The sequence below is a fragment of the Girardinichthys multiradiatus genome, chromosome 13 (assembly GCF_021462225.1).
Source record: "Girardinichthys multiradiatus isolate DD_20200921_A chromosome 13, DD_fGirMul_XY1, whole genome shotgun sequence".
NCBI classification, from domain to species: domain Eukaryota; kingdom Metazoa; phylum Chordata; class Actinopteri; order Cyprinodontiformes; family Goodeidae; genus Girardinichthys; species Girardinichthys multiradiatus.
The window spans coordinates 3,626,460-3,639,866 of NC_061806.1; the positions used below are offsets into that span (position 1 = coordinate 3,626,460).

Sequence of the window (13,407 nt, forward strand, 5' to 3'; positions counted from 1 at the left end):
AGAGATTAATGAATGTAATGTGAGATCTTTGTTAAATTAAAATTTATGACATCATTGTAGTGTTGGTTATATGTCCCATAATGTTCCTCACCTTGCTGTCTCACATTTGGTTTTTTAATATCTGGTCACCCTAATTGTCTCACCCTTCCACAACACTTGTGGCTAACAACCCGGCTGCGGTCAACGCAAGCTATGACAATCCCACAAATAGAAAAGGCTTGATTTTTCTGGTCAGCAACTTGTAACATTATTGTAGATTCTAAAAAGTAACTGAATAGTTACTTTGCCCAGTAGCTAGTTACTTTGATGGTGCAGTAACTGAGTTAGTTACTTTTTGGAAGAATTACCTAGTAATTATAACTAGTTACTAATGTAACGTTTAATGTAACGTTCCAAACACTGCATATAAATCAGCCTTTAGTAAATTTTTGGATGGTAAATTAAATTATTAATGATGAAAAGATTACTGGTAATAAATATTAAAAAAACTGAAAGATCATTATTATATGTTCATGTTCATGTAATAATTTAGGCCTAAGGACAAACGGTACAGTTTTGGAATCCTAACATCAATGGAGGGGGAGAGGTAACCTAGATGTAGGGAATTTGATAACAAAATGTTTAGTCGTTAACAGAGGCTGCGATAGACTTTTTCATTGTCGGTAATAAAAAAATCCTGTCATAATCTATATTTACCTGTCACTTTATTTTTTTTTTAAATGATAAGAATTAAACATTCAATAGCATTTATTTTCATTCATTTTAATTAATATTCGGTTGGAACAAGCTTAACAGAGAATCCGTATCAACCAGATGAATACATTTAAGTTTTTTCTGCAGTGACAAGAAACACTGACTGTGGTCTCAGTAACTACTACAAACAATTAAATTAAGTGATTGCACTTAAAATATAAACAGATCACCTGCTGTGGCCTGAACGCACAGTCGCCTCCTGGTCCGCATGGACCTGAATTGCACAGCCGCTTGTTGGTAATTGTTCGTAAAATGTCTGGAATGGGATTGCTCCCACTGAACTCTGTACTGCTGCCTAACCTCCTTGCTGCAGCTCACTCGTAGTTGCCGAGGGCTGATTACTTGTTTGTTCTTCATCTTTCACAGTGTCAGTCCTTCTGTTTTTCACCTCTTAACACCACCATCTTTATTGCGCTTTTTGAAAAAAACCTCAGACAATCAGCTGCCTTGACATTTTTCAGAGTGAAACCAATGAGTTCATGCATCAAGTGAGAAGACACTAATTAATATGTCAACTTGCCACCAAGTGGTCAAGGGTGTGAATTGCAATCTGTCAAAATGACCGATGGCATTCAGATTTTTCCATCACCCTTTAAAAGAAATGGTAAAAAATTTAAAATGTTTGGTTAACGGGACCCCTGGTCATTAGAGACTTGAGTGTGAATTGGGGTGAAAGATTTAAGACTTGACTTTGACTTGGTAAAAATGTGCACTGTGGAGCATAGGCCGATTTAATCCTAGTCGCTTGTGCACCCCTTTAGCCATGAATAACTGTACTAGTTTACTAAGTGTAGATTGTTTAGTTTAAATAGAATACTGGTGGGCCATCAGTTATAAGAAATTATCTCATGGGCTCGATGCAATCATGGTTCGGATGTTGCATGTGGGCATTCAGGTCGACATGTCTATTCTATCACAGATAGTCTCATTGAAGTTTCTGGTTGCAATGTGAATAATATGACATGAACTGTGGAAAATTCCAAGGAGTATGAATACTTCAGCAAGGCGCTGTTTATCTCAAATTAGGTGAATATTATGAGCTGTGTATCTTGCACATGAAAGCCTCACCAGCTTTTAAATGACTTGTCTCCCCTCCTGCCCCCCACTTTATATAATACGCACAGCACACTGTATAATTATCACCAAGCTGCAGGAATGCTGACCTCTTGGTGAAGACAGGTCCTTTGTAAATGAGTTGCTTTTTTTCTCCCTCTCAACATCAGTTGAAGAACTCCAAAGGATGTGCAACTGAAACAGGATTTGGTCCTCTCACTTTGGAATATCAGCTCATCTTGTGCTAATGATGCTTTTGCAGATGCACCTATAATAAATGAATTGTGATAGAACACGCTGAAACAGAATCGAATTGCACGGATCGCAGATGGGCATTTACCACTCATGATTTTGTTCCCCTTCTGAAACGGTTAAACTGCAACTGGCCAGAAAACTAAATGTGTATATGTTAGTGGTATTTTTTTAATAGTTAAAATAAACTGAACTATTTTTTTCAATAAGAGGCAATAAAAATGTACATTTGGAAGTCAGGCAGGTTATGTAACAGATACCAATAGGACTGTTGAGATAAAGACAAGTTAAACACTGAATCAGAGTCTCTTTATTGTCATTGTAATTACATACACATTTGCTGTTTCCAAGTGATTTATGAGAGGAAAGTAGCAGTCAGGTGCTGTTAATCTAATGCACTTCAGTACCTGTTCTTCTGTAACATGAACACCTCTATAAAAGTAGTTTGCTGCTTTAAAGTTTACTTGTGTGTATTGACACAGTGCCAGGAAGGAAGAGCATTAGCAATGACCTTAGAGCAGGTGTGGAAGAACCATGGCCCCTAAACCATATACAGCTGTTTGGACTTCCTAATCCTGCCCCATGAATATTGGTACAGAATTGTCCAAATCGTAGTTGAAACTACTGTTGCGCATCTCCTCACCGCAATCTCTCCTCCATGCCATTTCTTCTTTTATTTACACACCACTGAAATCCTAAAGTGCGCCATTATCTGTTGTCTACTTCTTTTCTTCTGTCATGCTAGTAACTCCCACCTGGTGGCACGGATGAATGTTTATATTAGTCAGCCAGATGCCTGTGCAGATTCTCAGTCATCTGACATCTATTAGTCACCAGCTAAATTCAGGGATACTTGAAGTGCCAAGTGTTTAACAAGGAAAGAACTAAATATTTTGTCACAGAAGTTCGATCAAAGCCTGTGTGTCTTATTTGCCAAGAAACAGTTGCAGTTTTCAAAGAATACAACATCAGCTGTTACTTTTCCACTAAACGTGCTGATTATGCTAGCAATTAGTCAATCCAACAATAGACAGGCACTGCTTAGAGGTTGGCAGCCAATTCACAGGCTCAGCAAGACGTTTTTGTTGGACAAGCTTTAGGACACACTTTAAACATGTAACGTTCTTTAAGCACCAATTGGATTGTTGTAAAGTGCTATACAAATAAACTTTGATTGATTAATGGATGAAGTTACCATCCTGTTTAGCAGGACAGTGAATCGCCATGTTGAGCTAACTAATGATGACTTAGCTAGCAAGCTAAACAATAAACCTGAATCATTTCAATTATATTCATCGATACTGGAAAATGACACCAGATTAAGGACAATTTTAAGACAACTGAGTTAATAGCCATGGAATCCCTAAAGAACAAAACAAGGGGATACTTAATTGACAAACTGTCAGGAGTCATTAAGAGGTTCAAGCTACCTTGGAGTACATTTGCCAACGTCAGCGTGCATAGATTGCTAAAACTTCACTGGACAAAACATTCGGCTGCTGAAAAGAATCTAGTACAGGGTGAAAGAGGAGAATCCCGAGCAGGATGTAGTTTTCGTATACTGCATAATCCAGCAGGAAGCGGTATGTAAGTATATTGCAGCTCGACCATGAAGTGAAGCCAGTTGTAAAACCTGTTAATGTTATAAGAGTGAGGGGTCTTCAGCATTGTCAGTTTGTTATATTTCTTGAAGAAACAGATGCAGATCACAAGGACTTACTTTACCACTCTCATGTCCGGTTAAGTTTGGGGTATGTAGTTTCAATGAGTTTGGTAGCTTAAATCTCATCTTTGGAGTTTCACAAGATTTTCCTGAGCTGAGTGACAGATTGGCTGTGTGATTTAGCTTTGTGGACATACAGGCACACATGAATGAACTAAATGTTCAAACTAAGTGTGTGCATAAAATGTACACAAATGTGACAGCCTTCAAAGCTGAAAGAGGCCCCTTGACGTGAAAAAAATACATGAAATCACTAGACAGTCTGCATGAAGAATTCTGCTGTCGGTTATCTGATTTTGAAAAAATTGAGACGTCACTTCAGCTGGTGTCATGTCCCTTCTCAGAAGATCCCAAAACAGCACTGTAGGAGTTGCAGTTGTAACTGATTGATCTTCGGTGTGACCCTGTCTTGAAGGACAAGTTTAGCTCGCTTAAATTGGGTAGGTTTTATGTTTCATTAAGTGAGGTCACATTTCCAAACAAACAGAAGATGACAAAGAGGATGCTGGTGTTGTTTGGCTCTACCTACGTGTCTGAGCGGATTTGTAGTGTGACAAACATCAACAAAGCACCCCACAGAACCCAACTGACACCTCAGATCTGCCACAACCAAATTGACACTGGACTTTGACACACTGGCAGAAAAGGGTAACCAACAACACTGTTCCCATTAAAAATTAATATAAGTGACATTTTAATGCTGTTTACATGTAATACATAGGATTTTCCCCATTGTGAACAGAGTCGTCTCCTGGCCAACCGTCTGAATGGCTTCTACTGCAGACATGACAAGAAGCCATTCACACTTCAAATCATCCCCTACACATCCCATTCAGGAACAAATTCCTCCCATAAAGCAACCAACCCCCTACCTTCAGATCCTCTGCCTGCAATAAAGATCTCGGAGGAAGATGTGAACAGGCTCTTTCAACGCATGAAAACAAAGAAAGCTGGAGGACCTGATAACGTCTCCCCATCATGCCTGAAAGCCTGTGCAAATCAACTCGTTCCGATCTTCACACGGATCTTCAACAAATCCCTGGAGAAATGTGAGGTCCCCTCCTGCCTCAAACGATCCAGCATCATCCCGGTGCCCAAGAAACCCACCATCGTAGGATTAAATGACTACAGGCCTGTAGCCCTGACGTCTGTGATCATGAAATCCTTTGAGCGTTTGAGCGGCTGGTATTGAAACACCTGAAAGACATCACAGGCCCCCTGCTGGACCCCCTGCAGTTTGCTCACCGAACAAACAGGTCGGCAGATGATGCTGTTAACTTAGGTCTACACTTCATCCTGCAACACCTCGACCACCCAGGGACGTACGCCAGGATCCTGTTTGTAGACTTCAGTTCGGCCTTCAACACCATCATACCAGACATCCTCCACCAGAAGCTCACCCAGCTCAACGTCCCAGCCTCCACCTGTCAGTGGATCAACAGCTTCCTGACGGACCGACAGCAGCAGGTGAGACTGGGGAGCATCTTCTCCCAATCCAGATCAATAAGTACTGGTGTCCCACAGGGGTGTGTTCTATCCCCACTCCTCTTCTCCCTGTACACAAATGACTGCACCTCATCGGACTCGTCCGTGAAACTCCTTAAGTTTGCAGATGACACCACTGTCATTGGACTGATCCAGGACGGTGATGAGTCTGCATACAGACAGCAGGTGGATCGGCTGGTACACTGGTGCGGTCAGAACTACCTTGAACTGAACCCACTCAAGACTGTGGAAATGGTGGTGGACTTTCGGAGAACACCACCGCCATACACCCCCCTCACCATCCTCAACAACACTGTATCGGCCGTGGACCACTTCAGGTTCTTAGGAACCACCATCTCCGAGGACCTGAGATGGTCTTCACACATAGACACTGTTTGAAAGAAGGCCCAGCAGAGACTGTACTTCCTGAGTCAACTCAAGAAGTTCAACCTTCCACAGGAGCTGCTGGTGATCTTCTACATGGCCATCATTCAGTCTGTCCTGTCTTCATCCATCTCAGTATTTGGCTCATCCACAAAACAGGACAGGTCCAGACTGCAACAAATAATCAGGACTGCAGAGAGAATCATCAGGGCTGACCTTCCCTCCATCCAGGACTTATACAGGTCTAGGGTCAGTAAAAGAGCTGCTAAAATCTCTGCAGACCCCACACACCCTGCACATAAACTGTTTAGAGTTTTACCTTCAGGCCGTCGCTACAGAGCACTGTTCACTAAAACCAGCCGCCACAGAGACAGTTTTTTCCCCCAGGCTGTTTCTCTGATGAACATTTAATAGAGTACAAAACAACAGCATACAGATGTTGCAAATGCACCTTTTATTAGATAAGTGTATATTGTACATTGTAAATTGTAAATTTGTATATTCTGTAATGCAAAAACAGAACAAAAGAGCAAAGTGTACCGGAATCAAATTCCTTGTTTGTATGCACGAACTTGGCAATAAAGCTGATTCTGATTCTGATTCCCCCCAACGGGTTTCCCTGCGCTTACCTGTAAGCTGCACAATCAGTTCTGGTGTGTTTTCCGAGGTCCAGTTTGTAACTCTGCTCTTCTGCTGCAGCCAGACAGTTCCAGTCTTGTTTCCCATTCCCAGGATCATTTGTTTAAATAAACATTCACTAATCTCATCTGTCTCTGGTTGTTCTCTGCATGTGGGTCAGGTCGGCACATAAGATTATGACAGAACGCTCAGGCTCTCCGAACCCCACGGAGAACTTCCAGAGGACCCTAGTCGAGCACAGCCAGCAGATCCGTTCACATGATTCTACCCTCCGGGAGATTCTGGATCAGCAGCAGCAGACTAGTCAGCAGGTAGAGCAGCTGGCTTCGCTCCTCCAGCAGGCTTGTAACCAGACCACCTCAGCACCAGAGACCTCAGCAACACCAGCACTTCCGCAAGGTAACCTCCCCCAATCCCGAAAGATATTCGGGGGAGGTGGGAGGTTGTTGCGGTTTTTTGCTTCAGTGCTCTTTAGTTTTTAAGAGGTCACCCCATTCTTTTCCTCATGATGAGGGAAAGATCTCATATTCTGGGTTTATTAACTGGGAGGGCACTCCAGTGGGCAGAGGCGAGGTTTTCTTCCACAAACAGTTTCCAGATATCATATGCAGACTGTGAGTCAGAGTTTAGAAGAACATTTGAGTTAGGTTTTGATCAGACCAGTCTTGCTCGCAGGTTCTGGACATTAAAACAGCGTAATCGCTCAGTGACTGAGTTTTCTATAGATTTCCGCACTTTAGCTGCAGCTTCTGGCTGGACCACCAGCGCATTAAAGGCAGCATTTTTTCAGTCTTTGGACGGGGCATTAAAAGACGAGTTAGCCCTAGTGGAGGAGCCTAAAGAATTAGATGATTATATTGACCTAGCAGTCCGCCTTGATTCCCGTCTCAGAGAGAGAAGGCGAGCCCGCTTTGAAAGAGCTGCCGGTAGACCCCCGCTAGCGGCTCGCTCTGTGTCACCTGGTCGGCAGCCACAGCTGAGTGCTCCCTCCGAGCCCGAGCCCATGCAGGCGGGAAGGGCTAGACTCTCGCCCGGTTGAGCAGAGGCGGCGCTTGTAGGTGACCAGTGCCTTTATTGTGGAGCCTCAGATCATTTCAATTCTTCTTGCCCCATTTGGCCAAAAGAGGGAGTCCATCGGTCTTAAAGGGGCGGCCGACGGACCAGCCTGTTAGCCTAGAAGCCCCTAGATTTACTCTGCCTGCAGTGTTGTGTAGAAACATTAGTTCCACGTCACTTCCTGCGTTAGTTGACTCGGGTTGTGAATTAAACTTAATAGATCAGAAACTTGTAGAAGAAGAGGGTATTGAGACTGAGCCTCTCTCTCATCGACGCCAGGTTCTAGCTTTAGATGGGCTGTCATTACATCAGATAACTCATCGCACTCTGCCTCTGGAGTTAGTGGTCTCAGGTAATCATAGGGAGAGAATTTCTTTTTCAGTCTTCCCTTTAGCTCAAAGCTCGTTGGTTCTCGGGTTTTCCTGGTTGCGGCTCCATAACCCCCATATTAATTGACCTGAACGCAGGGTGGAGGCCTGGTCTGAGAGCTGCCTGCAGTCGTGTTTACAATATGCCGTCTGCCCCAGTTCTGCTCCTGTTATTTGTAACGAGGAGGAGACTACGAACTTGGCCGGAGTCCCTCCCGAGTATCATGACCTCAGACCAGTGTTCAATAAATCACGTGCCCTGTCATTGCCCCTCCACCGGCCCTATGATTGCGCAATAGATCTTCTTCCTGGCGCTCCCCTGCCTTCTAGCCGTCTGTATAAGATCTCTGGTCCTGAAAGACGGGTTATGGAAAACTATATAGCAGAGTCCCTAGCAACTGGTATAATCCACCCATCATCCTCACCACTTGCTGCGGGTTTTTTCTTTGTTGGTAAGAAGGATGGCACTTTACGCCCCTGTATAGATTACAGGGGTCTTAACGCTATCACTGTTAAGAACAAGTACCCTTTGCCGCTCCTAGCCTCCACTTTCGAGCCCGTTTACTGTGTTTTCTAAGCTGGACCTCAGAAACGCCTCGTCAGGATCCGCCAGGGGGATGAGTGGAAGACGACGTTTAAGACCCCCCTCGGCCACTTTGAGTATCTAGTCATGCCTTTTGGACTGTGCAATGCACCAGCGGTGTTTCAGGCCCTGGTCAATGATGTGCTAACAGACTTCCTGAATGTTTTTGTATATTTTAATCTATTCTAGAGACCTCGAGGAGCACCGCCGCCATGTCCGGCTAGTCCTTCAGCGCCTCCTGGAAAACAGACTGTTCGTCAAGGTGGAGAAGTGCGCCTTCCACCAGTCCACCGTCAGCTTCCTGGGATTTATTTTGGAGGGTGGACAGGTTTGCGCTGATCCCGAGAAGGTGAGAGCAGTGTTAGAGTGGCCAGTTCCAGATTCACGCAAGAAGCTTCAACAGTTCTTGGGATTCACAAACTTCTACCGGAGGTTCATCCGGAAATACAACCAAGTAGCAGCAACCCTTACAGCGCTGACTTCCATCAAGGTGCCATTCAGCTGGAACGCTGACGCCGAGGCCGCTTTCACCCGCCAGAAGGAGAGGTTCTCTCAGGCCCCGGTTCTGATCCACCCTGATCCCTCAAAGCAGTTTACCCTGGAGGTGGATGCCTCGGACACCGGGGTGGGAGCAGTCCTCTCCCATCTTTCTGGCCAGGACGGACGACTTCATCCGTGCGCCTTTTTCTCCCGTCGCCTGATGTTTGTTGAACGGAAATACGAGATGGGAGACCGCGAACTACTGGCCATCAAGCTGGCCTTGGTGTCAAGGAGTGACATTTTTGGACTTTGTTTGTGGCTTTGTGTTTGTTTCCCTTTTGCTTAGATGTTTCTATTTTGGTTTTTGTATCATGTTTTCTTTTCTCCCTCTTCCGCCTCCTAGTGTTTACTCATTAAGTTTCCTTATGGTTGTTTCCTTATTACTTTGTATGGTTCTATTATTGATTAGTCTCTGTATTAGGGTTCTTTGTTCTCCTGGATTCGTTAGCTCCTCTTTTAGTATCTCTGTGTTTATTTATGGTTTGGTATTCTTTTTCACCTTGCACACTTCTTGTTTTTCTAGTCTGTTTTCTGTTTCTCCCAGTTCCTCTGTTTCCTTTACCTCTCGGTTATTCTAGATTTCTTATGTTTTGGTTATTTTATCTTAGTCTATTGTTCTGCTTAGGTCTTGGTTTCTCTTTATTGTTTATGTTTCACCTGTTCCTTCTGCTCCCCTGCCTCCTTGTCGCACCTGTTCTCAGTTCCCTTGATTACCTGCCTTTGTCTTTCCCCAGTATATTAGTTGATTTGGTGTCTCTGTTCATGGCATGTAAGCCGCACAATCAGTTCTGGTGCGTTTTCTGAGGTCCAGTTTGTAACTCTGCTCTTCTCCCGCAGCCAGACGGTTCCAGTCTTGTTTCCCATTCCCAGGATCATTTGTTTAAATAAACATTCACTAATCTCATCTGTCTCTGGTTGTTTTCTGCATGTGGGTCAGATCGGCAGTTAACATTATGACAGAACTTGAACTTATATCGCACTTTTCCAGTCATACTGACCACTCAAACCATTTTACACTAGAGCCGCATTTACCCAGTCACATTCATAGACAGATACCCATCTGTGCAAGTGTCTTGCCCAGGGGCACATCGACATGTAGCAGAAGGAAGATGTAATCAAACCCACAACTTTCGGATTGCAAGACAACTACTCTCCCCACCTATCCACAGACATTTGAGTGCAGATAGTGTACTTTAGTGCTTTAACTTCTCCTGTCATTGACATACTGTTCAGTAGGTCCTTATTTCTGCACTAAAAAGGTATTAAACTACTTTTTATTTCTCTGTAAGTTTTCAATGACTGTAAGCCAGAATAATTAAAATTAGAAATAAACATCTCACTGTGTGTAATATAAATGTATGCTTACTTTTTGAAATTTATGAATGAAACAACGTTTTAATATTTTTAATTTACTGAGATTTACCTCTTAATACAAGGGTGCAAAAAGAAGAGCAGCCAAAGGCGGCAATGATGCGAAACCCGCCACTGCTGATTGAGTCTACCTTTACTGTGAAATATTAGTGCTTTAACTTCATCAGTCATTTAAGACACTGTTTTTTTGAAAGAACTGATTTAACTGTAAGAACACCTTGGTGTTCCGTCGCGACAGCAGCTTCTGCTGAAAGCTCAGCCTGGAAGTGGGGTTGTCTTCATGAACAAACCCCTCCCTGTCTTGCCATTCACGCCGATGCGGTGTTTTATAGTGAGAGGTATGGACTAAGATGCGAATGCACCGTGCTACTTCATCAGGAGGTGGAGAACACCTGAAAAATAAGGTTGCTAGCAACGCTATCTGAACACATTCATGTGAAGAAAACCTTTTTTACCTCAGCTGTTAGAGACTGTCAGCAGGTGAGCAGTCTTATGTCGCCTGTTGCTTCTGTCTGTCTCTGCTTTGCTGTTCTCTGTCGTCTGTGACATGCTTCTGCAGCCCTAATAATGATCTAATAACATTGCATGATTTTTAAATCTGCTGCCTATGTATGGGCAACTTAGTATTTTGCATTTAGCAAATTTTTCAGGTGGGCAACTCAAGGCTTTGATTTGAGTTGCCAATTCGTCTCTGATGCGTGATGTTTTTAATGGGGAATAGCGGACCAGACTCCATTTAAAAAATAGAATTTAGCATTTATCTGGCTACGATCTTATTAATGCAGCATTTTGATTCTTCTTTACTAATTATACAAAAACAGCCATAAAAGCACATGCATTCGGCGCTCATTAAAGTCAGAAAAAATTAATTGCTTTTGCATAATTTTAACTTCACCCATGCTTTAGCCGCAGTTTCTTGGCGATCCTTATTCAGCAAAGCGCACCTTGAAGGGCGGTAGCCTCCGATATGAACCATCCACAAATGTGCACGTTATTTAAAGAAGCTGTTCTTGTTTGTGTTTTCTTACGACGAATTAAAATAAACATTTTCCAAAAAGTAAGCCGAATTTTAAATGCAAGTTATAGTTAGACGTGTCTGGCTTTAGAGATGATTTTAATAAATTAGTCATTTTTTAAATGAAGGGCTGTGTGACGTTATTTGTCACCCTCGGAAGCCACAGTTCATACTATTCTAGGCTGGGTGAATAGGAATGTCGTGGCTGGCAGGTGAATATTATTATTATCACAGGAGATATGTATATTGCCCCAGCTAATAGCCTTTTTCAGATCCTCATCATGCTGTCCTTGGTTTTGCAGGAGCGGCCAATGCATCAAACGCATGCGGCAGTTAGAGGCATTATAGCAGCTGTGTCCGTGTAAGAGTGTAGCTGGATGTTCCAGGAATGTTACCTCTTCGTGCTTCAGGTGATTCCTGCTGAGTAGAGAATTACATCTTCATTTGGACCAGGACATGTCATTGAGACTATCACAGTCACAAGGCGGGGACCTCACTGTTGACGAATGATGTAAACCACTAACTACCTCCGCCGCCGCTTCTCATTCATGTGTGCAAACAGAATTACCAAATTTATACGTTATGATTTATGCGAGGCTGCATCTCAGTGCTGGAAATCCCTTTACGTTTGCTTAGATGACAGTTTATGTAGCCTAAAAACATAAATTCTATGAAACAGTGGGGGAAATAGCTCACCGCTCCTGTTCAAAAGGAGGACATATTTTTCAGGAGATAGAAAATACTGATGGAAAACATTTGAAACTAGCGTTGTAAAAATCAATAAAAAAAAAGGCCCCTAAAACTGTTAAAGAAATCTGTAAAAGAAATACATGTTTTCCATTCCAAGTCAAATTTAAAATGCAATTACTGCATATGCACTGATTATAATCTTGTATCTGATTCATGTAAAGCTTTAATATAGGCATGGGTTGATGTGAGATTCCCACAGTATGATAACCTGGAGTAAAAATACCACAGATTCATTGTGATAACACAAAAACATTCTGTCTGCTAAAATATTATGGTGATTATTACAGATTTAATAATGTGCTTTATGAGATCCGTTTATTGTTGTTATTTAGAACACCGCTGATGAAGTTGATTGTCGTGTCATTCATTCATTACAAAGAATTAGACCTTGTTTTTTTCCAGCTAAAGTTATTTGAAGAAATAAATTCACAGTGAGATAAATTTAAAGTGAGCAGGATCTAAAACAATAGGTCAAATTTAAATCCATTTTTATCAGATGTCAGCAGTGATGGAAAACTAAAGCAAAACATGGAATAAACTCCCACTGAATTTAGTAGAGCATATAAATAAACATGCTTACTACTTGTGCTTATTATACTGAGGGTTATCAATTCTTGCCATTCTGCTCTTGATAGAGGTAACATTGAAAAATAATTTGTAGCTAGAATATTGACTCAGTTTACTAACCTACACTCTAGTTAAAAAACATTTTTGCTCTACACTGTTAGCATTCCAACTTTACCTCCAAAAAAAGCATTAACTACTAAAGTAATGGTTCGTTTCCACACAATGACTACCCAAGAAGCATGTCTTCTTTCTTGCAAACAAGAGAAATAAGATGGAGGGGGAGTGGGGAGCAGCTCCACTCTATACTCTGGTAACTCCAGAACCTTTTTGGCATTTAATTCAAATGACTTTAAAGTGTAGAAATTGTATGATGGAAAAATGTTGTGGCTATTTTCTAGCCTTCCTGCCATGAACAGTCAGTAAAATTTACATGTGACATGTGTGATGGAGCATTTACTGTTAAGCAAGGTGTTACGATTGCTTTAAAACAAGGAGAAAATTAGAGAAAATTGGAGAAAGTTGAAGATGAAATTTTGAACTGTTTCTAGCTCAGTGCAGTTAAACAACCCCCGAGATTTCCAAAAGGCTGCTACTCCAAATCCAGTATGATCCGTGACAGACAAAGATTGAAAGCTCAAAAGAATAAAATGGAGCAACTTTGCTGTACTCCGTTCAGGCTTCATGTTATTTGCTGAAAGTCTTGCGCTCTCTTACTCTCCTGCAGTGTCATACCTCAATGTGTCATGAAAAATTGTTTTCTTTTCAGTAACTTTTTACATCTCTGAGTAAACACCTCACCAATACTGAAAAGAGTTAACTTACAGTCTTCTTCCCTCAGTAATAGCTTACTCACCTAAGAGTGTTGTGG

The 13,407-nt window shown here is 42.2% G+C and overlaps 1 protein-coding gene across 1 annotated transcript in view; it reads left to right on the top strand.

The window, feature by feature from the left end:
* The first annotated feature begins 10,536 nt into the window (after window positions 1-10,536).
* Window positions 10,537-13,407, top strand: part of lrrc3b (leucine rich repeat containing 3B) — a 57,274-nt gene continuing 54,403 nt past the window's right edge. The window contains exon 1 of the mRNA XM_047383023.1: window positions 10,537-10,687. The gene's annotated coding sequence lies outside the window, so the exon portion shown is untranslated. The remainder of the gene's footprint in view (window positions 10,688-13,407) is intronic.